This window comes from Podarcis cretensis (genome assembly GCF_951804945.1).
Source record: "Podarcis cretensis genome assembly, chromosome: 8".
Taxonomy (NCBI): Eukaryota; Metazoa; Chordata; class Lepidosauria; order Squamata; family Lacertidae; genus Podarcis; species Podarcis cretensis.
In genome coordinates, this window is record NC_137177.1 from 63,886,944 (window position 1) to 63,912,780 (window position 25,837).

At 46.1% G+C, this 25,837-nt stretch overlaps 1 long non-coding RNA gene across 1 annotated transcript; it reads right to left on the bottom strand.

Moving 5' to 3' along the window:
- Positions 1 to 53: 53 nt before the first annotated feature.
- On the bottom strand, positions 54 to 18,607 carry LOC307222673. Its single transcript, XR_013841837.1, has 4 exons — positions 18,281 to 18,607; positions 13,466 to 13,697; positions 711 to 815; positions 54 to 115 (listed from the first exon to the last, which is right to left on the bottom strand). It is a non-coding gene; the product is annotated as an uncharacterized lncRNA (long non-coding RNA).
- Positions 18,608 to 25,837: the final 7,230 nt, after the last annotated feature.

Here is a 25,837-nt window from a genome sequence, read left to right on the forward strand (position 1 = left end):
GGTTTTGAGAATGACAGTTTGACCACAAAGACAAAGAAATAGCATTATCCACTTTTCAAAGAGAAATGGCAGATATAATGTATTTGGATTGTCATCCAGCTTCTGATGGCCACACCTTGGAGGAGGCAATTAAGGAAATCACTAAATAGTTTCACAGTTGAAGGCAAAGTTAAGTACTGGTAATGAAGAGCAGGAAGTGACAAACAACTTTTAGTCTCCAACAAAGTCAATAATATCTCAGTTTTTATTAGGAAAAAAAATGGGCTCCGGTGTATTAAATTTCAATTTCTGTGCTGTTTCACACGTTATTTTTCCTAACCTGATGATTAATATTTGAACAGAGATCTGTGTGCACAATGAATGGATAGATCTGCAAGTGGCTATTTTGTATAGCTGAACATTGGCTGACTGGAAATTAGACTGTTGCTTTAATAGAACAATTAGAGATGGGTGTATCAGTTGCTTCACAGCCTGTGCCAATTTTGCACAGGTTCATCCCAAAATTCAATCTCCCTTCAGGAAAATTTATCTTTGGGAAAATTCTCATTGCAGTGCCCCCTTTTCTAAATTATTTTCTCTCACATTATTATTATTATTATTATTATTATTATTATTATTAGTCTTTCTCCCAGATTGGGACTCAGGCAGCTTAAACAAATTAAAACAGCACAGATAAAATACAAAAAGCTAAAAACATGTAAAAGATATACCGGATCATCCTATTCGTCCATCTCCTTCAGTATTCTCCACTCTGACTGGTAGCAGTTCTTCAAGGTCACAGGCAGAGGTCTGGCCCATCCCTGAAAAAAATATTTCTGGGGAGGAGGGAAAAGATAGGCTGGGTTAGAGCTCAGCTGCCAAGACTTCAGACCTCAATCAGATGACATCACAGTAGACTTGAAATGGGGCTCGTGGATTTGAGGGGTTTTGCGCAACCTGTGAGAAGAGGGCACTTTCAGCCTTTTTCAAGCACATTCATTTGTTGTTATTATTATCATAGCTGTTTTAAAAAGAAAGACCATCCTTATTAAAAAAAATAATAATCCTCTAAAGCCCCAAGTGAGCTAAGTAGGAGGTTTTGCCGCCAAAATTTTGGCAGCCGGGCCCCATCAATAATTTACACATCACCCAGAAAGCATATTTCTCACTGTCATAGCAATTTATCATTAGATAGATGTTCTTGGCACCCAACACACAGTGTTAAAACTTGATATAGACAGCCAAATAAGTGAAATGCGGAATGCTGACAGAGTAGCTATTGGCAAGCTTTGATGTATCAGTATTTTAGAAGATATCAACTTCTCCGATGAATGCTGAGGCAAGGCGAACAGTTGTCAAAAGGGAGAGATTGGTGGCTTGTCTTCCTTAGGCGGTTGTGGGGTTTTTTTCTTCCACTTAATGCATATGTTTAGTGCTAATGATTTGAGCAGTTCCAGTTGCTTCTAATCGCACTGTGTGGATTTCAGTTTATTTATTTATTTATTTATTTATTTATTAAAACCTATTTATATACCGCTGTACTATAAAAATATATCACAGCGGTCTACAATGTAAAATCATAAAACCATACAGTAAAATAATATTAAAAATTAAAAACAAGTTAAAAGGAAACACACACACACACCAGTAGACCATTGTGGGAGATGTACTATTAATGTCCTGCATAAGCCTGGTAGAATAGGAAAGTTTTCAGTAGTCATTTAAAAGTTGTTACAGGAGGTGCCAACTGATTTTCTATTTGCAGGGTGTTCTACAGGACTGGGTTGATGACACTAAAAGCTCAGTTTTCTCACTGTCTGGGTTAAACCCAAGGAGAATGCCCCATGGTAAGATCCTGAACCAAACTCCTAGGCACAGTAAAACTATATGGTACCTGTCAGGGACTCAGCGGGAGCGCAGGGAGGAGAGGAGATGGAAAGCGAGGGGGAGCAATCCGAGGGCAGCGTAGGAGAATATGACAGCAGCTCGATAGATTCCATGAGCCTCTCCAGCGAATCGGAAGATTCACAGAAGGGGGCGCCGATGGGCAGGACAAGGGGCGACCCAAGGGGGACACCCCAGAAGCAAGGGGCCAGCGGGGACTCCCAGAGCAGCAGTTGCAAATCAGGACCAGCTTCCCCACCAGAGCGTAGTGGGGGGGAGGAGTCCCAGGTGTCAGAGCCCACATATGCACCACCAGCGAGAGAAGATGAGTCAGGGTGGACCACGCCTCCATCGGAGAGCGAGTTAACGGTTAAGAGGAAAGTTGCAGGCTGGGCGCGCGCGCCAAGTTCAAAGGTACAGGCGAGCGGCACAGAAGGTAGCCCGGATAGGGAACCAGGTCCTAAAGCCCGCCGGAAGGAGGGGCAAGAATCGTCAGGGTCAGCGTCAGAGGAGTCCAGGAAGGATGAGACCCTAGCGGGCAGGAGGGCCCAGAGGAGAAAGGAATTTAGGAAGAGGTGGAGCAAAGCGAGAGTCTTAAACTGGTGTGGAGGGGGAGGAGACTCAGACAGGACTTCGCCGGTCTAAGGTCGAGATGTAGAGCTGCACGCTGCGGCTTTAAAATGGAGACTGAATCTCAATAAAGACTTTTGTACATAACTACAGCCTAGCGTTGGTCCTCTGTGAGCTGGGACCTGGAGGCAGCTCTGACAGTAAGTCCTGTCTCATATTTCAAAGAACCTCGCAACGTGAGAGGACGCAGCGAGGGGCGAAGATTGGTGCTTCGCGAGCTCACAAAAGCAGCACAAGATGACTACAGAAGAACGACTGGCAGCTTTGCAAGAAGCAGTGGTACAACTTAACGCAGAAATACGAGCGGCAAGGAGGAGAGAAGAGGAATCAGATGCTGTCTGCAAGGATCTGCAAAACAGGTTGGAAATGTTGACTAAACAGGGGCCACCGGCAGCCAAATCCGAAGGGATCGGGCTCGGGAAGAGAGGGGGGAGCCTGGTGTCGCATTTCGATGGGAGTCTGCAGCAATATCCTAACTTCAGAGCAGACGTAGTTTTTGCGCTAAAGTTGCTGGAGAAGGACTTTAGAGATGAGCAGGAGAAAGTAGGCTTCATACTAACGCATCTCCATGGAGAAGCTAAAGCGTGGTTGCGCAATCTGTGGAGAGATAATGATCCAGCCCTCCAAAACGCAAAAGCCTTCATTAAGGCGATGGACGCTTGTTTTTTATCAGAGATAGATGTGGATGTCGCTAGAAGAGAGATTCACGGTCTGAAACAAGGCAGAGCCACTGTAAGGCAATATCATTCCCGCCTTTTTGCATTGGTCAACGCGCTGGGATGGGAAAAGGACTCAGCGTCCGTCAGGGACCTGTTCTGGGAGGGGCTCAACGGGGCTGTGAAAGACGAAATCGCAAGGGGGGAGAGGCCACGGAGCACTCAAGAAGTGGTCCAGAAGGCGCTGACGATTGGGGTGCGGCTGGAAGAACGTCCCTGGAGCAAAGATGAAGGGCGTTGGGGACGCACGCCAGCAAGGGCACCTCCTTTCTTTCCCAGAGACTCAGCGCGCGCTCAATCCACGCCTCCACTGGGAGGGGGAGAGGAGCCGATGGAGATAGGTGGTGCCAAGGCTCAGTCAGCGACCAGAGCCCTCACACCAGGAGCAGCCAAGGTGAAGCCTCCTAGAGGGAACAGGAAGTGTTACATCTGCGAAAGTGCTCAGCATATGGCAAAAGAGTGCCCCCAGAGGCTCCACAAGCACAATGCAGCCTCAGCAAAAGTAACAGAAGCAGCTCAGCAGAGGGAACCGCAGCAGGGAAACGACGAAGTCTGGCTGGAAGCAGAGCCGCTGGGGCCCAGCCAGACGAATCAGTAAAGCAGTCCCCAGGAATCTTACAGCCCACAGACCCCCTCCCGCCCAAACCAGTGGTGCAGCTCACCGCAACACTCCAGCTTCCCAATGGGCTCACCATGGAAGTGCCTATTACCATTGACTCTGGTAGCAATGCAGACTTTATGGGGGTGGATTTCATCAAGCAACATAGCATAGCGCTCCTGCCTGCCACGATGCCCCTGAAAGTAGTGACAGTCGATGGAAGAGAATTGCTGGGGGGACAGGTGGTACAGCAAACGCCGCCAATGGTGATGCGCATTGGAAATCACCGCGAAGTCATCAGCTTCAACGTCACCCAACTGTCAGACACGCCCATAGTGTTGGGCATGAGCTGGTTGGACAGGCACAGCCCGGCATTGGCATGGTACCAGCGTAAATTGACCTTCTGCTCCTCCTACTGCGCAGAACATTGCATCATGACTAACCAGGAGGACGAGGGGCAAGAGGATGACCCACAGCTACAACTGGGCATGCTGCAAGCGGTACCCGACAAGTACAAGGCGTTTTTGGAGGTCTTCTGCGAGAAGGAAGCGGACAAGCTGCCTCCCCACAGACCCTACGACTGCAAGATTGACCTCCTGCCGGGGGCAACGCTGCCGACCGGAAAACTGTACTCCATGTCTGAAGACGAACTGCAAGAGCTCAGGGAGTTCATAGATCACAATTTGAAGCGGGGATTCATCCGAGAATCCAAAGCAGTGGGGGGCAGTCCTGTGTTCTTTGTGAAGAAGAAGGACACGCCCCAGAAGAGGCTTGTAGTTGATTTCAGAATTTTAAATTCGAAAACCAAGCCCACGGCTTTCCCGATGCCCAAGATCGACGACTTGCTCGCGACGGTGAGGAAGGGACGCATCTTCACCAAGCTGGATCTACGAGGGGCGTACAATCTTATACGCATGCGGGAGGGCGACGAGTGGAAGACGGCCATGTTCACGCCCTTGGGCACCTATGAGTATAGGGTTATGCCCTTCGGTTTACAAAATGGCTCCCACTGCTTCCAAGCATTCATGCATCACGTGTTAGCGGGGCTCCTCTACAAGAAGTGTGTCTGCTTCCTGGACGACATTCTCATCTTCTCGGAATCGCAGGAGGCTCACGAGGGAGATGTCAAGGAAGTCCTGCAAAGACTACGGGAGCACAGGCTTTACTCCAAGCTGGAGAAATGCCAGTTCGACATGACGGAGGTGGATTTCCTGGGCTACAAGCTGTCCGACAAGGGAATCGCCATGGACAGTGCCAAGGTACGATCAGTACTGGACTGGAAGAGCCCGCGCAATCGGAAGGAGGTCCAGAGGTTTGTCGGCTTTGCTAACTTTTATCGCAAGTTCATCAAGGGTTTCGCTATGCAGACGGCGGCCATCACGGACACCCTCAGCTCCAAGAAGAAGAAGTTCATCTGGACGGAGCAGGCGGAGCAGTCCTTTCAGAAACTCAAGCGTCTTTTTGCTTCCGAGGAACAACTGCTGCATGTGAACCCCAGCAAGCCCATGAGGGTGGAGACGGATGCCTCCGACAGAGCCGTGGGGGCAGTCCTGTTGCAGCGAGACCCGCAAGGGGATTGGAGGCCGTGTGCTTTCTACTCCAGGAAACTCAGCAAGTCGGAGCAGAACTACACCATCTGGGACAGAGAGTTGCTGGCCATTCATGCAGCATTCAAGGCGTGGCGGCACTTCCTCATCGGAGCCAAACACACGGTGCAAGTTCGCACGGACCATAAGAACCTGGAGTACTGGCGCACGGCGCGGTTCCTGAACCAGAGACACATCCGCTGGGCGGAGTTCTTTGCGGATTTCGACTTCAGGATAGAATATATCCCCGGAGACAACAACGTCATGGCTGATGCGCTATCCAGGAAGCCGCAGTATCTGCAGGAAGCAGCACCGGTAGCGGCCAAACACATTTTCGCACCCAAGGCGTGGGCATGCGCTTCTGCCACAGTAGACCTGGAAGCGATACGGCGCGAGCTGCGAACAGATTCATTTGCGCGCTCCAAGATGGAGGAGGTGCGCAGCGGCACGGCAAAGGACGACGAGTTCCAGATACGCGACGGACTGCTCCTCCGCAAGGGGGCCATCTACGTACCGGGAGATGAACTCCGCGCGACAGTACTGCAACAGCTACACGACGCACCCAGCGCCGGACATTTCGGCAAGGAAAAGACAGTGGAATTAGTAGCCAGAGACTTTTGGTGGCCCAAGATGCGGGGAGAAGTCGCGGATTACGTCACGAGGTGCGACACCTGCCAAAGGGCCAAGCCAGTACACAGACCGCCGGCGGGACTGTTAGAACCGCTACAGACCCCGTCCGAACCGTGGGAGAGGGTAGCCTTGGACTTTGTCACTGACCTGCCCAGCTCGAGGGGCAAAACAGCAGTACTCGTGGTAGTCGACATGTTCACCAAGATGGCGCACTTCATTCCTTGCGCGAAGGTGGCCACAGCGGAACAGACAGCCAAGCTGTTCATAGACCACGTGTTCAAGGTGCACGGCCTGCCACGGTCTATCCTGTCCGACAGGGGGCGCCAGTTCATCTCGAGTTTCTGGCGGAAGCTGATGGGAATCCTGAACGTCAAGGTCAACCTAGCGTCGGCAAGACACCCGCAGACCAACGGACAAGCGGAGAGGGTCAACGCCGTCATGCAGCAGTACCTGAGATGTTACGCCAACCAGCAGCCCTCGACCTGGGTGGACTATCTGCCCCTGGCCGAGTTTGCCTACAACAACACACAACACGTGTCCACGGGGGTGACACCGTTTTTTGCCAACCACGGGCGACATCCCAGGACCTTCCCGGGCTTAGAGAAAGAGGGGGAGGGGGAGCCACAGGGAGCAGAGGCATTGGCAGAGGAGTTACAGGAGGTCCATGAACAGCTCCGTAGACAGTTAGACCTAGCAAAACACGTATACAAGATGCAAGCAGACAAACACAGAAGAGTGGGGGAGGACATACGGGTAGGGGACTGGGTCTGGTTAGCGGCCCAGGCAGTGCCGGCCAGATCCTTAGCTAAGAAGAAGCTAGGACACAAGCAGTTGGGCCCTTACCTAGTCGAGGCACAGATCAACCCAGTGGCTTTCCGTTTGACACTACCGGAGGGTTCCAGAATGCACCCGGTCTTTCATAGATCGGTGCTAACGCCCTACAAGGCACCTCACAGGTTTCAGGAGCCAGGAACAGCTCCCAGTCCGCTTAGAGATGCACCCATGACAGGGGGGTCGCCGAGGGCGGGGCCACTCAACGAGGTGACGGAGATTTTGGACTCGAGATGGGGGGAAGAGGGCGTCGAATATCTCATCGCAAGGGAAGGTGCCCCGGCCAGCGCCAACAGCTGGGTGCCGTACTATGCGGTGGAGGAGCACTACCTCAAAGACGAGTTCCACGCACTCTTCCCACACAGGCCCATGCCGGAGGATTATTTTGATGAATATCTTTTCACCCCCACACTCTCAGCCAGTACGTTTCAGGGGTTCTCCTCGGCTGAGGAGACGGTTCCAGAGACTACCTCGCCGGAGGGGTCGGTCTCAGACTTGGGTGCGGAGCGCTCTTATTGGTGGGACACTCAACCCGAGGAGGAGTGGCGCAGGAGACTGCTCAGAGGGCCCTGGCACGCAGACTACCCAGAGGAAATGGGGGAACAAGGGGGCATGGACGGGTTGGGGGAGGATCCTGGTTTCGAGCACGCCGGCAACGAGATGGAAGCGGAGGAGAGCGACGTCGATGTACCCGTCACGGACTGGCAGCATGCCAGGGGGGAAGACCGGTATCCGGCAGGCACCCCCATAGCATTGGAGCACCCGGAACCCACGCCAGAAGAGGGGGAGGGGGGAAGGGGGGGCTTCGAGGGGGGGATGGATGTCAGGGACTCAGCGGGAGCGCAGGGAGGAGAGGAGATGGAAAGCGAGGGGGAGCAATCCGAGGGCAGCGTAGGAGAATATGACAGCAGCTCGATAGATTCCATGAGCCTCTCCAGCGAATCGGAAGATTCACAGAAGGGGGCGCCGATGGGCAGGACAAGGGGCGACCCAAGGGGGACACCCCAGAAGCAAGGGGCCAGCGGGGACTCCCAGAGCAGCAGTTGCAAATCAGGACCAGCTTCCCCACCAGAGCGTAGTGGGGGGGAGGAGTCCCAGGTGTCAGAGCCCACATATGCACCACCAGCGAGAGAAGATGAGTCAGGGTGGACCACGCCTCCATCGGAGAGCGAGTTAACGGTTAAGAGGAAAGTTGCAGGCTGGGCGCGCGCGCCAAGTTCAAAGGTACAGGCGAGCGGCACAGAAGGTAGCCCGGATAGGGAACCAGGTCCTAAAGCCCGCCGGAAGGAGGGGCAAGAATCGTCAGGGTCAGCGTCAGAGGAGTCCAGGAAGGATGAGACCCTAGCGGGCAGGAGGGCCCAGAGGAGAAAGGAATTTAGGAAGAGGTGGAGCAAAGCGAGAGTCTTAAACTGGTGTGGAGGGGGAGGAGACTCAGACAGGACTTCGCCGGTCTAAGGTCGAGACGTAGAGCTGCACGCTGCGGCTTTAAAATGGAGACTGAATCTCAATAAAGACTTTTGTACATAACTACAGCCTAGCGTTGGTCCTCTGTGAGCTGGGACCTGGAGGCAGCTCTGACAGTACCCTTTCTGTGTGGGCAGTGCTTCCTCCTACAGGAGGAGAGCCAACTGAAATGTCATGCAAAATAATGAAGTAATTAATTAATTGTAATGTGTCCAGTTCTGGACACCATACTTTAAGAAGGATATTAACAAGCTGGAGCGTGTACAGAGGAGAGTGACCAGGATGGTTGAAGTTCTGGAAACCAAGTCTTATGAGTAACGATGGAGGGAGTTGCATATGTTTAGCCTGGAGAACAGGAAACCAAGAGATGTGATAGCCACCTTCAGATATCTAAAGGGCTATCACATGGAGCAACTGTTCCTCATAAGGCTTGGTTTCCAGAACCTCAGTCATCTTGGAGTCAAGATTTAGTGTTGGAAATGCTTGATTTCTTTGCTGTTCTTGGTATTAATTTTTGGTATCTTGATTGCTGGGCCTTATTATGACTTATGTGGGGATCGTTTAATTTTACTGTGTGCTTATGGAGATGTTTTCATTTATTGCTCATGACTCTTTTTTGCTGTATTTTCATAATTATGTAAATCTCTTCATGTTGTAAGCAGCCTTGGAAAGGAGGCATATGGATAAATTATGGTGATGATGATAACCGATCAAATTTCGCCCCCATATTTCGTCTCTCTCTAGACTCCATCTGCCCCAGCTGCCTAAAGAATTTGACAAGGGATGCGGGGATGACTGCTTCTTTTCCCTGCTCCGCCTTCCCCTTGATGCCTATTTGCAAGAACAGGGTGTTCCTTGAAGAGTAATGTTTGCTAACTCTCTCGTGCACATGCTTCCTCCACTGCCACCCAGCTCCCATTGCACTCATGCTAGCCAGGAAAGGATTTTGGAAGACAGACAGCAAACAGGGATCTAGCAATTGGCAACTGTGTCAGGAGTGACACTCAAACAGAGCGAACACCTCAGTCATGGAGAAATATGGCCTCCTCAGCAAAGGTTGCTTAAAACAAAAGCTCATTTATCTGAATGCGGCAGACACGCAATCAATTTACATGAAGAATTTCAAAATTAGTCAGATTGTAATGAACTATGAAATACTGATTAATGCGTTTTTGCAATGTTTGGTTAGAAGTGCACGGTGCCCTGTAGCATATTCTTGCTATTTCCAACATGTACAGGCTAATCATAAGGTTCATATCAATTGCCAGAACATAAACAGTCTCTCAATTCTGACAATCTCTCATTCTTAAGCGCACGCACACACAGAGAGACATACAAACACAAATATTTGCAAATAGAGAGCCTGTCATTAAGGTGAGAAGGTGAGGTAGTTGGTGAGGCTGGGAGACACTGGCTGGCTTCCAGGGTCACCCATTGAGTTCCATGGCTGAGTGGGGATTTGAAGCCTAGTCTCCAAGATCCTGGTTTGACACTCTAACCACTACACCACTGACTTGTTAACGAGCTAGATGATATATACAGGGGTGCCAACTTGAATAAAATATTAAGGGGGGCAGGTAAACCCTGCCCACATCACATGCTGTGGCACACGTACACCATTTGAATGGCAACATCCATCAACTTTAGGAGGGGCCGGCCCATCAAATATTTTATTAGGAAGGGCAAAGACCCATCAACCCCTAGAATTTGGCTCCTATGGATGGATGAATAGGTAGGTAGGAATATCTATCTATCTATCATCTATCTATCATCTATCTATCATCTTTATCTATCATCTATCTATCTATATCATCTATATCTATCTATCATCTATCTATCTATCTATCTATCTATCTATCTATCTATCATCTATCTATCTATCTATCATCTATATCTATCTATCATCTATCATCTATCTATCTATCATCTATCTTACCTTTCCTCCAACAACCTCAAAGTAGCTTACAAGATACTCCCTTCAAATATCATCTTCATAACAATGCTATGAGGTAGTGTGATTGGCCCAGCATCAGTGAATGGCTGAGCAGCAATTCCCAATGCTGTGCTGCCCTTCTAGCTACCAAGAGGAGGAGAGGGAAGCTACCAAGAGCGGAGAGTGGTGAAGGGGTGGTGGTGGAGCCAATCTGACGCTCTTGCCACTGTGCCCCCAGCACACAAAACTCCCCACTGCTTTGCTCCTCCCCCCTCCCAGTAACTAGCTGTGATGCACATTTGGAAGCCAGTCAGCCATGCAGCCCCACCCACCCATACCACCCAGTTGGAAGCTACCACTATTGGTCACACCGGCTGTCGTTGATGGGAGTTGGGAGTCCAACATCTGGAAGGTGAAAAGTTCTCCAGTAGGGGAAGTTTGAAACTAGAGATTCCGAAGAAATACGGTTTCTGATTCCACCACCCCAAAAGTCACATCCTTACAGGGCATGTCTTAAATAGTTTCTTTCTGATTTATCTGAATCAGTTCAATTATTCATGTTTATGCAAGAAATGCATGAGCTTTCTGGCTACAATCCTCCATATCATTTCCTCCAAAACGAAGGAAATTCCAGCTGGACTTTGGAGATGACATGCATAAATTTTTTGCTGAATGTGGACTGGCCTCTTTCTGTAGTTTGATATGGTTGGCGTCATTACTCAAAAAAATAAAAATAGAACCCATAGCTAGATTTTAAATGTTCATGCTGCTTATCTCATCTAATTTTCTTCAGTCAGATTTATTAATGAAAAATAGGAAACAATATTATTGGTTATGTGGTTATCAATGAGAATTCTGGAACTGCCCTTGCAATAAAAATTCAGAAGCAGGGCAAAATTATTGTTATTTTAAAAGAGTTTATTATCTTGTATAGGTGAAGTCTTTTCTCAGAAGTATGGGATATGTGAAAAAAATAAACATAAATCCCATTGTACACAATGGAAGGTTTTTCAGTTTGGGGTTGGTGGTTGCCAGTAGCAACAAAGAATGGAAAATTGCCATCTGGCTTCAAGTTTTAAATGGAATTTGAATAATCAATTTAATAATGGATCTTGTACACGCCTCACAAAAATAATCACTTGTGTTGGCTTCCGAACAAAACTTTGGAATAAGACAAAGATATGCCTTACAAACATAATACAAAGTGAACAATCATCTACCACAATTTTGATTTGCATTCTTAACTTTACTTAAAGTTGAGAGGAGCTGCTCTCCTCATCTGCTGGGTTGTTCAGATACAACTCATTTGTAAATAGACAAGATGATAGCTGCAAAGAGGCAACAGAGCTAGAGGACTCCAGTTCCCCAATCCTCCCACAGAGTATAAAATGGCTGCCCTGAGGGAAGCCATTTTAAATGGCTTAACACAGCAGCCATTGCCTCATGGTAGGCTTGCCAATTCTCCCAAGGTTCATGGGGAAGCGATGTGGCCCATTGGCAGAGCATGTGCCAATGACACCGAAGGTCCCAGGTTCAATCCCTGCCATCTCCATGTCAAGTTTTTCTGTGCCCTTACTATATGATTATAAATTATTTCAAAGGTTCCATTTGGAAGGTCCTTGCATTTCAACTTACCATAGGTAAGGAAACTTTTGTTTTTTTATTTTAGAACAGGGTTTTCATAAAGTGGGTGAAGGCTATGAAAAGGCTGGCAAAATTAAACATCTGCATTGTTAATATTTTCACTCTTGCTAGATGGAATTATTGTTTAGGGACAGAGATGCTGCATAAAGGTTTCACACTATTCCTTCATTTACAAGATAAATATCATACCAAAAATATCCTAACACAGTGCTGAGACCAGCAAAAAAGACGGAACTGATTATCCTGAGCTAGAAGGGTTACAGTTGTACAGAGAAGCTTGAGAAAGATTTCTATTTCTGCAAAGTGTCCTTAATGTGGCACATATCAAATTAGGGAATTACATGGCACTCCTGTGGAAGCAAAATCTGAGGCTGAGCACTTATGTTTTCAGGCTAACATCTTCCTGACTAGGGTTCATTTTTACTTCTACCATTAGTCATCAGACCAGTTCCTACTCCTTAGCCTTGGGATGTCCACTGTTGCTGAGGTGGGGTTTTCTCCCGACAACCTGCTCAGCTCCTTCACAGTGTCCCAAGCCACTGGGCCTCTCTCCTGGTTTCCATGCTCTCATGGCATTCCTACTCCTCCTCTGGCCAAACCTGCCAAGAAGTCTCCATGGGGATCATGACAACCAGTGGGGTCTTCTTATATACTTACTACAACTTCATCTGAAGGAACAGTTGAGGATATTTAGCCTGCAGAAGAGAAGACCTGAGAGGTGATATGATGGCCATCTTCAAATATCTTGAAGGGCTGTCACATGGATGATGGAGCAAGCTTGTGCCAGAAGGTAGAAACCAAACCAATGCATTTAAGTTAGAAGAAAGGAGATTCCAATTAAACATCAGGAATAACTTCTTTGTGGTACGAGCTGTTTGAAGTGGAATGGACCACTCCTCAGTAGGTAGTGGACTCTCCTTCCTTGGCCTGATCCAGTGGGCTTTTCTTATGTCCTTATTACAACTTTATCTGAAGGAACAGTGGAGGGAGTTGGAGATATTTAGTCTGGAGAAGGGAAGATTGAGAGGCGGTAGGATAGTAAGCTTCAAATATCTGTCCTATCCCCTCTCAGGCTAAACTCCAGGCTGAACTCACCCACCTTTCTCAACTGTTCCTCACAAATGAAGCTTGGTTTCCAGGCCTTTGATCATCCTAATGGCCTTCTCCTGCACACGTTACAACTTGCCAATGTGTTTTTTAAACTGTAGTGCCCAGAATAGGACACAGGACTTCAGGTAGGGTCTGCCCAAGGCAGAAATGAGTGATAATTTTGGGAAACCATTTTGAATTTTTTTCTACAATCAAGTGATATAAATAAATAAAATAAAATACCACTACTTCCCTTGATCTGAACCCTAGACTTTTGTTGATGCAGTCAAAAATTGCATTAACCTTTTTTTTTGCTGCTGCATCAGTGTTGACATGAGAATTTTGTGGCCTGCTAAGACCCCTAGATCCTTTCAACATGTAAATATGAATATATCTGACCCTAGACTCCACCTTGTGCAACAGACATGGCACTGAAAAATTTCTCCCCCGCCCTCCATGTCCACCCAAACTCAAAGCTTACAGAGAGATGATTTGCATGGCAGATATCTGCTGAACCAGCTTGGCTCCTCGTTAGGTGTGAGGCAATATGTTTCAGTTCATTTTGAGAATGCGATGTGACTTGGAGATGAAATGGATGTCCGTCTGCTAGACAGGTGCCAGAAACATCATTATTCCATCTCTGCGTGATTAATTCCTCTTGGGCCCCTGCCAGATGGCATGGAGAGAACACTCTGCGCTGCCAATCAAGTGACCTGAAATGACAGAACAACGTTGTGAGTAGCCAGCCTAATCAGGCAAAGGTCCAACAACCGCCAGGTGTCATTTATAATTTCTATAACATATTTCTCTTCCTTCCGCACCCCAAAAAGAGTCAGTTTCTTTGGAGAATTATCAAAGTCATTATTGTTAAGAATTGCCCTTGCAATGTATACCGTGGAATAATAATTACTCAACTGACGGCAAATTGGCCAGATTTTAAGGTTAAGTGTAGTTGAGTGTACCAATGTCAGCAACTGAATGGTTTGTAGATTTCACATAATATATATGTAGCTGGATGGCATGACTTTGGGTTTCAAGTGAGGGGTGCTCCCTCTGTGCAAAATATTGCGAAGAATGCTAGCTCTAGATCAGGCTTCCTCAACCTCGGCCTTCCAGATGTTTTTGGCCTACAACTCCCATGATCCCTAGCTAGCAGGACCAGTGGTCAGGGGTGATGGGAACTGTAGTCTCAAAACACCTGGAGGGCCAAGGTTGAGGAAGCCTGCTCTAGATTCTCCACTTCATTATATTTTATTTCTATGTAAACAATTTTGTTTCTGCTTTTTTATGCAAGGGAGCCATTCAAACCATTTGAGCTCCCACCTGCAATCTGAAGTGGTATCTCCCACCAACAAAGAACCACATGAGTGTGCTAATGGTGTGGCCCAGCTTATAGCATCAGATCACCCCCAGACAAAAACTGCAGATGAAAAAAAAATGATTCTTACCTAATGATTTAGACAGGACTCTCCAGAAATATTTTGATACCTGTGGGCCATAGCCTTAGACGGACCAGTAGATATATCATGGCTTCCTCGCCTGCCATTGGTGTGGCTGTCCTGATGTCACAGAGGAGCTAAGAAACCTAGCTATAGGCAGCAGGCTGCTAAGCAGAACAAGGAGGACCTTAGGATCTGAATGCTGGTGTTGATGTGCAAGTTTTGTTCCAGCCATGGCAAAGTCTTACACAAACCTTGATCCATCCAGGGAAGCAAGAGACTGTCATAGTTCAAGGGCACATTTCAGATAGGCAAAAGCCCTCGAGGAGGACAAAAAGCAGGGTGAGGAGAGTTGGGGTGTGACCTTGGAGAGATGGGGTGTGACCTGTGGGGAAGGAAGGAGTTGTGGCCTGGGGAGAGTCCTGGGGGCCAGATGGAGAGTCCTGAAGGGCCACATTTGATTCCAAGGCCTGTGGTCCCCTACCCCATTTTAGAGAGGCTAAGCTTGATTTTGCAGACCACACAAGGCCCACTCTTTGAAACAAGGGTGTTTCAAAGCATCCGTTTGAAAGCAAAGGTTCTTCCCGCCTAACCAAAAAAAGAAAACTACGTCAAAAGGGTCATGCCAATAGATCTGATCCAATGAATGTCCGTGAGTATGTCAAATTAGCCCCTGTTTGTAGCCTAAATGCCGTTTGTGGCACAGTTCTATAAGGGAAACGTCATGACACAGTAATTTGGGCAATGGGGGAGTAATTGAGTTAAGATATGCTGATAAAGATCGATGGCCAAGGTTTGGAGTTATGACACCAACAAAGTTACAATGACATTAGCCCAAAGAGAAAGACACAAATCCATTACAAAGATACAATCAAATATTCAAAAAAGCCCGGCTTGCTCATTACTTATTCATGCTAATACAAGTATATTAAGAAATCTAAACAGTGTTAGCACTCAATCTCTCACAGACCAAATGAGCTTTTGCATTTATCAGCCGCGAGTCATCAGGACCCAACGTTAGCCGTACAAAGGTGGTAATATGACATAACGGAGATATTTATATCAGCACGCGCTGACTGAAAGATACAGTGGAATTTATTAAATTGAGTAATGCCTTTGCATTCTGGGCTCCAATAAAAGACATAACTGTGCAGAAGTCATTTCCCTAGACAATAAGATTTACCTTTGTAATCACTTAATGATCCTGTCTGTATGTGTGCTCTCTCCCCACTCTCTCGCTCTCGCTCTCTCGCTCTCGCTCTCTCTTCCTCTTCTCTCCCCCCCCCCCAGAGTTGTCCAGCAGAGAATGTCCTGAGGCAGAGGTTTTCAACCTTTTTGAGTCCACAACTCCCTTAACCGACTACATTCTTTCTGTGGTACCCATGTAGGCCTCAGGAGCCTAGCTATGTCACCCCTTGCCTGCAGAGCTGGCAGCCTCTCACCCTTTTCCAAACACCCTCCCTTGTGGAGTGTTCCCTCTGCCTCCTCTCCTATCCCCTCTCCTCGGGAGTCCTCGGGAGTCCTCTGGACAGCCACTGCTGCTTCCCCTGGTTTCTGATGCCCATGCCCCAAAGAGAGGTACCTCCCAGAGGCACCCTTTGCTCAGGGAACTTGTAGCCAGAACTGCGGCAACAAACAGCTGTGCAAACCTTGGGGAGGCAAAGACATGAGGGGGCATCAGAGGAGGGTGGGAAGGAAAGACAGACAGAGGCCAGTGGTGCCTGCAGCACCCCTGACTATTATTCAAGGCACCCCAGGGTGCCACGACACACTGGTTGAAAACCACTGCCCTGAGGAAATCAAGGCAAAACCTTTAATCCCCCCCCCCACAATCTTTCTACTTGAAGATTGGCATGCATGTCCAGTACATTTTTCTGCTAATGTGCAATTTTTGCTATCGTTCCAAATGATCAAAACTGTGCATAGTGCATAGGGAAATCGCTCCCACAGGAGGGAGTGATGACCACCAACTTGGATGGCTTTAAAAGAGGATTGGACAAATTCACAGAGAAGAGGGTTGTTGTCAATGTCTTCTAGGCACAATGACTATGCTCTGCCTCCATGGTAATTCTTCTGAGTACCAGTTGCTGAAAACTGCAGAAGGGGAGAGTGCTCCTGTGCTCAAATCCTCCTTGCTGGTTTCCCTTTGGGGCATCTGGTTGGCCATTGGAAGAACAGGATGTGGAACTAGATGGGCCATTGGCCTGATCTAGAATTCTTATTGACCTGGTAGGGTCATAAAGGAGAAAGTGGACATCCTGGTCTCAGTCCCAAAGGGTAAAGAGCTTTAAAGATCAGTTCATTTCACACTTCTTTAGTCAAAGCAAAGTGTGGCCATCATATTGTTCCAAACGGCAACCCATTTGCCTTTATGGATTTTTCTTCATTAGTAAATAGGAAACATTAAAAGGTAAAGGTAAAGGTACCCCTGCCCGTACTTGCCAGTCTTGACAGACTCTGGGGTTGTGCGCCCATCTCACTTAAGAGGCCAGGGGCCAGCGCTGTCCAGAGACACTTCCGGGTCACGTGGCCAGCGTGACATCGCTGCTCTGGCGAGCCAGAGCCGCACACGGAAACGCAGTTTACCTTCCCTCTGGTAAGCGGTCCCTATTTATCTACTTGCACCCGGAGGTGTTTTCGAACTGCTAGGTTGGCAGGCGCTGGGACCGAGCAGCGGGAGCGCACCCCGCCGCAGGGATTCGAACCGCCGACCTTTCGATCGGCAAGTCCTAGGCGCTGAGGCTTTAACCCACAGCGCCACCTGCGTCCCCAAAGAAAGTAGGGTGAAGTACACTGTGTTCTCGCAAACAGATGGGGCTTTTCTGAGCTATAGGATTTCTATTCTGCTGCAGTGAAAGCCATTGATTCCCCTTCATGTTAATCAGATTTCAATTTATGAAAATATGTTAGCAAATCAAGGTTGTGCACCTTAAACAGGATGGATTTTGTCATCAGTTTCGTTTGTACAATGAAAATTTTTAAAAAGCCTTTTCTTTCCTAAAAGTGGTAAAGTTCCACTTCTGAAAGACACAGCTTTCATCCAATCCAATTTCTTCTTTTCCCTCCCCCAATCAAAATGTGAGTTAAAGGGGGGGGGAGACGAAATGCAGACACTGCTTTAGTATTTCTTGCACATAGTAATACCTAGCACAAGGACATATGTAGATCTGCAAATACTGTTTACAGTTCCTTCTTCACTGTAAAAACACTCAAGAAAGGTATAGTTTCAGTTTTATCCCAATGACATTTCGTTTATTAACTGTGACTGATAAATCCAGTGCCTCTGAAATCAGATAAAACTTTGATAAATGGCTTCTTTGGGAGCAGATCGCAACGGCTAAGCCCTGTTCATCTGTGGCCACCCAGCACCAATCAGCACCATTTTATTTAATCAACAGCTCAGAAAACACGGCATTTGAAAGCTATCATTCCATTAAAAGATGGGAGAAGATAGTCCTTTCCTGTAAGGGAGCCTTGGAAGACACAAAACTACAAAAACTGAACCGTGTGTGTCTGACAGCAGGTTTTATACTCTTAAGTACAAAATGAGGAAGGGACAACAACCACTGCAAAACTGGGGAGGATTCCAAAACCCTCACTAGAATTTATTCGCAGTGTAGTGGTTAGAGCATTGGAATGAGACCTGGGAGAGACCAGGGTTCAAATTCCCACTCAGCCATAAAGCTCACTAGGTGATTTTGTGGGGCCAGTCCTTCTTTCTCAGTGTAACCTACTTCACACAGTTGTTGTGAGGTTTCAATGAGTCAGCAGGAGAACTATATATGCCGCCTTGAGCTCCTTGGAGAAAAATAGGATATAAATGCAGTAAAGAAATAAATAAAAAGAATTAAATTTACCCTTCCCAGAATTCTAGTGCAAAGTCAGACTTCCTCTCAGCTACTGTTTACAAAACAAAAATGTGTCCATTAATTGCAGCCATACAGTTAATATCACACCTAGATTGGTCTTAATTTTTTTGCTGCCTGCACCCATATCAACAGGAATCAAAGGGTAAGTTTGCAACAGATCTAAACACATTTACTAAGAAATGAGCCTCACTGAACACAAAGAAGCTCAGACCCTCCAAGTGTCTGTATTTTCCAAGGTCAGTCCCAGATTTATAGAAGCTGTTCCAGTTTTTCATTTGATCCCAGAATGTCCCGCTTTTCCTTAGGACGTTCCTATTTTCATCGGAGAAATGTTGGAGAGTATGGCGTTATGTGACCCCCCCTCCCCGAGTCAAGGAGATACAACCTTTAGAAGACACCTGAAGACAGCCCTGTAGAAGAAAGTTTTTCAATGTTTAATGTTTTATTATGTTTTTATTATTTTTCTGGGAAGCAACCCAGAATGGATGGGGCAACCTAGTCAGATGGGTGGGGGAAGAAGAAGAAGAAGAAGAAGAAGAAGAAGAAGAAGAAGAAGAATGTCCCTATTTTCATCGGAGAAATACTGGAGGGTATGGAATCTTGCTTCTGAGTAAACAGCATATAAGACGAATCACTGCATTTTTTTTCTTGTACAGCTGGCACTTTCTTTTAAAAAAATGTTGCTTTGTCTAATGCAGGGTCTCTGTTCTTTACAGCAGCTTCAGATCTTTCCCAGTCATTTTCTTCCAGCTGTAGCTAGAGTGAAAGAGAATGTGTGATGGGGTGTTGTTCATGGGAACCTGACATTTATCATTCAAGTGAGAGAAGATCTGATGATTCTCAAATGACATAGCCGAGAGCAAGTTATATGATCTTTGTTTCCAACACATAGAATAAAAAGTTACATTTCTCTCTGGCCCATAATTCATTCTGTTTCCAGACATTTTTCTTTTTCTTTTTGCGCCACACCAACCTTACTCCTGTTTCTCATAATCCTTAGATCCCTGCCAGCTCCTCCTGCCCTGCCTGACCCTCATTATGCCACTGAAGGAGTCTGCAAGTAGTTGCCGCCTGCATCGTCAAGCACTAACCATTCCACTGAAGTTCTCAGAACATTATTGAAAGAGGTCTCATGAAAAAAATGGACAACTCCCTCAATTGCGATTTCTCATTTTTCCACTCTTCAGTTCCTCACATTTCCACATGTGTTTGCATGTTGTTGTTGTTTTCGTGAAAATTCATCAGTCTTTTATGGTGCAATTTTCTCCAAATATACACATTTTTGCATGCAATTCTGCCCAATGCACAGATTTTCGGAGAATTATTTCCCCTAACATTAATTGTTCCTGTCACTGATAAATGCCTGCTTATGCACATGTTACCCTAGCAGGTGCATTTTTCTACACATTATTTGTCTGGAGCCTTGCATTGCAAAATTCAGAGAAATGCAGATTTTGAAGGATGGCTATATTTCAGGTTACATCTGGTGTGAATTTGGCAAGTCCATCTTCCAATGAGAACCAACTTGAGCGTCTCCTCCATCCCTAGTTATAGGTCAGTGGTGGAGCGTGTGCTTAGAAAGCAGAATTATCCAGACACAGTACCCTGGTGTCTGCACTTAAATGGGTGATTTTGATTATTTAACCTCTATACCACTTAATATATTTAAAATATCTCTAAGTCATGTACAAAAAAACTGAAGCAACAACAGACAACCTAAACAAAATATTACAAAAATACACAGTTCTCTATAAAACTGTTACATTAATACAAATCTATTAATATCAATTCATTTTCCTCTGTCTCTCTGTCACCTCTGTTTCCAATTCACACCCTCTGTCTCAGCCTCTGGATTCTCACCTGGGGTCCAAACAAACTTTCAGCTCACCCACAAAAGTCTCATGAGAAGAGTTGCTGGAAACAGCAGATATCAGCCTAGTCTCTCACTCTAGACTTGTTTTTTCTGAGTATGCCAAAGGTGGATGGTACTTCTCCAGGCTGCCCACAGCTGTGTTCCATTCAGCTGTACTCTCCACACCCAGTTCCAGGTACAGCAGGTTGTTGAGTTTTCCAGTGGGTCCACAGCATGGGGAAAGGGTTTCCCTTCACTTACAGCTTTTTCCTCTCCTCATGTTTCTGCTGCTTTACTGTCCCGTGATGGGAATGATGTCTACCTGATGCCTAAATGCCAACCCTGTAGGTGTGAATCTAATGTTCATTGGAAGCACATTCCAAAGGACAGGGTGCTGTCACACTAAAAGCCTTGGTTTTAGCGGGCAAAGGACAAACCTCGGAAGCATATGGCCCTGCTAAGAGTGCCTGTCTTGAGGAACAAAGTAAACATGCATAGGATCCAGCTGTAACCTCCTTCTTCTTTTTTTGCAGTCCTCTGTTCCAATTCAAAATGGAAAACAGCAATATTGTTTTATTAAAAAGCGCAGACTTCAACACCTGAAAATGCTACACTTGTTTGCTGCATTTTGGAGGTGATATGATAATGAACTTTGCAACCTCTGAATTAATTTTTTTAAAGCTGCTAAATATAAAAAGCAACATATTTAACTGGGGAGGGGGGATAATTTCAAAGCAAAAGCCAAGTGTTTGCTTATAGAAAATATAAGGAGTAAACTTTTAATGGGTTTGCTCCCAAACAATTTAATAGCTAAGTGATATATGGTTTACTTTAATACACATTCTCATTAAAACTGAAGTAAATATCTCTGGATACAGACACATTCCATGCCAATTCTCTTTATTACTTAATTTTCCAGGTATCCCAGCATGATCTGAATAAATTATGCTGACAATACAAGACTATAAATGATAAATCAACAACACAATTTTAGTGATATATAGGATGAAATGTAAATAATAACCAGAGCTGCTAATTGCCCTGCTACCTGGCAACAAATCAGTAAGTGAGCTATTTCCACTGGTAATGCTTCAGTAGTGTAACACCCCAATCATTAAGCATTTCTGGCTGGTAAGCTCTTTCTGGGGTTTTTTCCCCTCTGTATAAGATGAAACTGTAGTATGAAAATTAACATTGGAGAAATAATAAAACAAAAAGGTGGCAAATGCATCATTCCTTGATGGTGGTGGGATGTGACCGATAATGCTATTTTTGGTTTGGAGATGTGTTAAACCCCTGGTATTCTAAAGCTTCTTTTGTCTACAAATGCAGATAAGAGAACCATTAAAACCTTTTCCTATAAGTCCATCATCTCTGACTGTAAAGTCAAGATTCTCATTATTATGGATGCCCATGCATTAATCTGCAGCATCAGTACCATCAAAGAACTTCTCTCCAAATATCTATTACTAGCAGACTTGTACCTGACATTGCTCACGAATTTTAAGAAATAATAATAATAAAAAAAATCAATGCAGGTTTGGAAGATTCAGGTTCCAAACCTTGCTCAGAATAGTGGCCAACTGTGTCCAAACATTGGCAAAAACTTGCTCCTTGATTTAAGGAACCATTGTGCTAAAATTGTTTAAAGTCAGTGCAGTTTTAAATATTTGTTCCCCCATCTTGATTCAAAATGGTGGCCAATTGTTTCCAAGCACAGATGAAAGCCTTCTCCTTAATCTCTGGGAACTTCGTGAAAAAATGGTTACAATATTTTAAGAAGTGCTCAACTGCATTGCAAAAAAACCCACAACTTTCCAAAACATGTGTTTTTGTTTGATAAATTTAAATTTGCATTTGGATACAATTAAACATCTAGCTCAAATTTATCTACGTCAGAGAGGGGACAGGGGCCTTTTTGGCACCACACAGCAGATCCTCATCAGGGTCTGTCTGGTCTTTGGCCACAATAAAGGTTGATTGATTGATCCTCATCAAGATCAGCCTTGTGTTCAAGAGTAGAAGAGTTGGGATTTGATATCCCGCTTTATCACTACCCGAAGGAGTCTCAAAGCGGCTAACATTCTCCTTTCCCTTCCTCCCCCACGACAAGCACTCTGTGAGGTGAGTGGGGCTGAGAGACTTCAGAGAAGTGTGACTAGCCCAAAGTCACCCAGCAGCTGCATGTGGAGGAGCGGAGATGCGAACCCGGTTCCCCAGATTATGAATCTACCGCTCTTAACCACTACACCACACTGGCTCCAAGAGTATGTGGAATCTACACTGATGGGCAGCAGCTCATCAGGGTTTCAGACACAAGTTCTTCCTGGTGATGCTGGCAATGGAACTAATGCTTAAAACTGTTTGGGGGAAGTGAGATAGGAGGAGGGGGAGGAGGAACTCTGAAAGGCAAGCTACTGTATTTCTGCAATATCAATACATAGCATAAAATCAGATAAGCAGCTCCCTTACAGTGTTTAATTGAGAGAGGTGGCTACTTAAGACAGCCGTTAATTAGCCTTTGCTTTGGAGTTGTTAGGGACCTGTTTACCAAAACCTAGTAAAGCAGGTTATCAGTTACTTTAGCGCACAAGATAACCTGTTATCTTGCAAGCTGAATTTGCAAAAAAAAGAAAGAAAGGACAAAACAAAAACCTTGTGCATCTAATCGTTCAGCACCAAAGGGCAATTTACTCATTGACGTTTGATTATGCAAGAGTTGCTCACGATCTCTTTCAAAAGATAAGCTCTCTTTGCTGGCTGGCTGCAGAGCTGAGAAGAGGCTTCCTGGTGAAGAAGGGAATATGTTTATAACACCCACTAGATAGTAAGATAAAGGTAAAAGACCCCTGGATGGTTAAGTCTAGTCAAAGGTTGCTATGGGGTGTGGTGCTCATCTCACTTTTCAGGCCAAGGTAGCCAGCGAATGTCCACAGACAGCTTTCTGAGTCATGTGGCCAACACATGACAGAAACCAGAGTGCACAGAGATGCCATTTACCTTCCCGCCACAGCGGTACCTATTTATCTACTTGCTCTGGCATGCTTTCAAACTGCTAGGTTGGCAGAAGTTGGGACAGAGCAATGGGAGTTCACCCCGTTGTGTGGATTCGAACTGCTGGTGTTCTGATCACAAGCCCAAGAAAATCAATAAGGATTGGGGCATGACATCTTTTCCCATGTCAATGCACTCGTTATTATGCATTTCACCCAGGATGCTCTTGTGCTCCCCTCATTTCACAGCTAAGCACGGAGGTCGGCAACCTAAGGCCCATGGGCCAGAAGCAGCCCATTAGGGTTGTGTAACCAGCCCATGAGCCACCACCAAACCGAGCCACCTGCTCATCAAGTCCCAGTGTGCTGCACTAAACTGGCACAGTGCGGCACAGGGACTCTCTTCCGCAGCACCGGAAATCGCTTCTGTGCATGCCCAGACGCTGAAAATTGCTTCTGTGCAGACGCAATTTTCAGTGTCTGGGCATGCACAGAAGCGATTTCCGGTGCCGCAGACATGCACAGATGTGACTTCCGGTGCCGCACTGCACTAGTCCGACCCACGGAGGATCTCTACAGGAGTGATCTGGCCCATGCCCGGTAAGCCTTCCCAACCCCTGGCTAAGCAGCTTGGGTTCAGCATCACCTATGTTATTGAGCAGACTCAAATGTTGCTTTCAGGCAGTGCTAAGTTGAAATGCTCTCTCAGTCTCACAAAAAACCCACCATCCCACCCCCACCCAATGAGAGAGAGTGGTTCCCCCTCCCTGCTTTCATAGAGGTGCAAATTTCTTAGGCATTTCCAGGTGTGCTAGGGAGTTGATTCATAAGCTGAGGTGACCCAGGTTTCATTTTCCCTCTTTTTTTGTCCATTCATGTGGGGGAGGGAAGCTTCCTCATGTCCATTCTCTGCACACACACACACACACACACACACACACACACACACACACACCCTTTACTTCCTGGGGACTGGGTGAGAAGAATGCTGGGGAAACACATTATTTTTTTAATTTCTATACCGCTTACATGCCCAAATAACTCCCTAGTGTGTTACCAGTATAAAAAATTTAAAGAAACTCATACATGATTAAAGTACACAATGAAACAATTCAATCAAAATATTAAACAAACATTCATGATTAAAACTGACAGTAAAACAAACCAATGAAAAAGAGTAACAATTAAAAAAATGCAGTTTAAACTATTAGGTCAAGAAGTCCAGGGGAATGCTGAGCTAAGCAGGTGTGTCTCCAAGAGCCAGCAGAATTCCAGTACTGATGGGGCCTCTCATATTTCAGCAGGGAGGGCATTCCACAGCACTGGTGCCACCAAAGAAAAAGCCCATGATACCACTAGCCAATAATCATCTGATCATTGCATTAGATTTCAGTCCAGTCAAGAAAACAAGACAGCTGCCTGTGCAGAACCTTGCAGCCTTCTACAAGTGGAGCAGATGCAATGGGGCTTTTAAAAATGGAGAATACATGGGGAAAGGAACTTTCAGCCATTTTGCATTAACTAAGGTGAGGCACCCCACCACAATTCTAAGAAGCCCCCCCCCCACCTTCATGACTGCAAATTTCAAAAGTCACAGCCCTAATAAGAACATATGAAATATCCATACATCTATGTACAGTCATACCTCGGGTTACAGATGCTTCAAGTTGCAAGATTTCGGGTTGCGCACCACGCCGAACCCGGAAGTACCGGAACGGGTTACTTCTGGGTTTCGATGCTTGTGCATGTGCAGAAGCGCTAAATCATGCTTTGCACATGCACATAAGCACCAAATTGCAACCCACGCGTGTGCAGACGCAGCGCTGTGGGTTGCGGACACTGCAGGTTACGAATGTGCGAACGATCATGGTTTTAACAGTGAGTCCATAAGTGACTGTGGAGGCCAAGTCTGGATCCACACATCCTTCCACAGTGGGGTTTCTGGGTGGGAGTAGATCATGGTGAGGGTTTGCCAAGCATGCCTTCCTCTTAGCACATTTCTCCCTTTCATCTAAGCATTGTGTACTTTGACTGGCAGCAGATCTCCAGGCTACCAGACACAGGTACTTTTCAGAATCATATACCCAAGATCCCTTTAATGCAAAACCCAAGAGATCCTAGCATTTGAACTTGAGACATATCAAAATTTAGGATGGGATGGCTAACCATTGCCTTACTGGGTGTTACCAGATTACAACTCCCATAAGCACCTCCTAGCCTTTGGCCATGATGGCTGAAGCTGATGGGAGTTAGAATCCAGCAACATCCACAGCACAACAGGTTCTGCACCCCTAAACAGGGATTTACAAAAATTGGCACCAAACTGTGTCTGAAGCAGAATTTGAGAGCCATTTTTTCTTTGGGGATGACATATCTGTAGATACTTCAGAAGAAATGAAAAGAACCTGAATGGGATTAACCAAATTCTAGGGGTAGATATCTCATCATCATCATCATCATCATCACTGGCCCCAGTTTTGCTGAAAGCAGTATTTCCAGAGTAATTATTCTTCCCAAAGATCTGAATTAAAACCTTCAACTTCAGAACCACCTCAAGAGTTTCCAAGATGGGTTTTGAGAGTTACATTTCTTTTAACTCTGCTGAAGATTCAATTTTTGCAACACCTCCAAAACCACATGAAATATTCAAAACTCGATATGTTGCATTCTTTTTAACTAAGATCTGCTTTAACTCAGTGC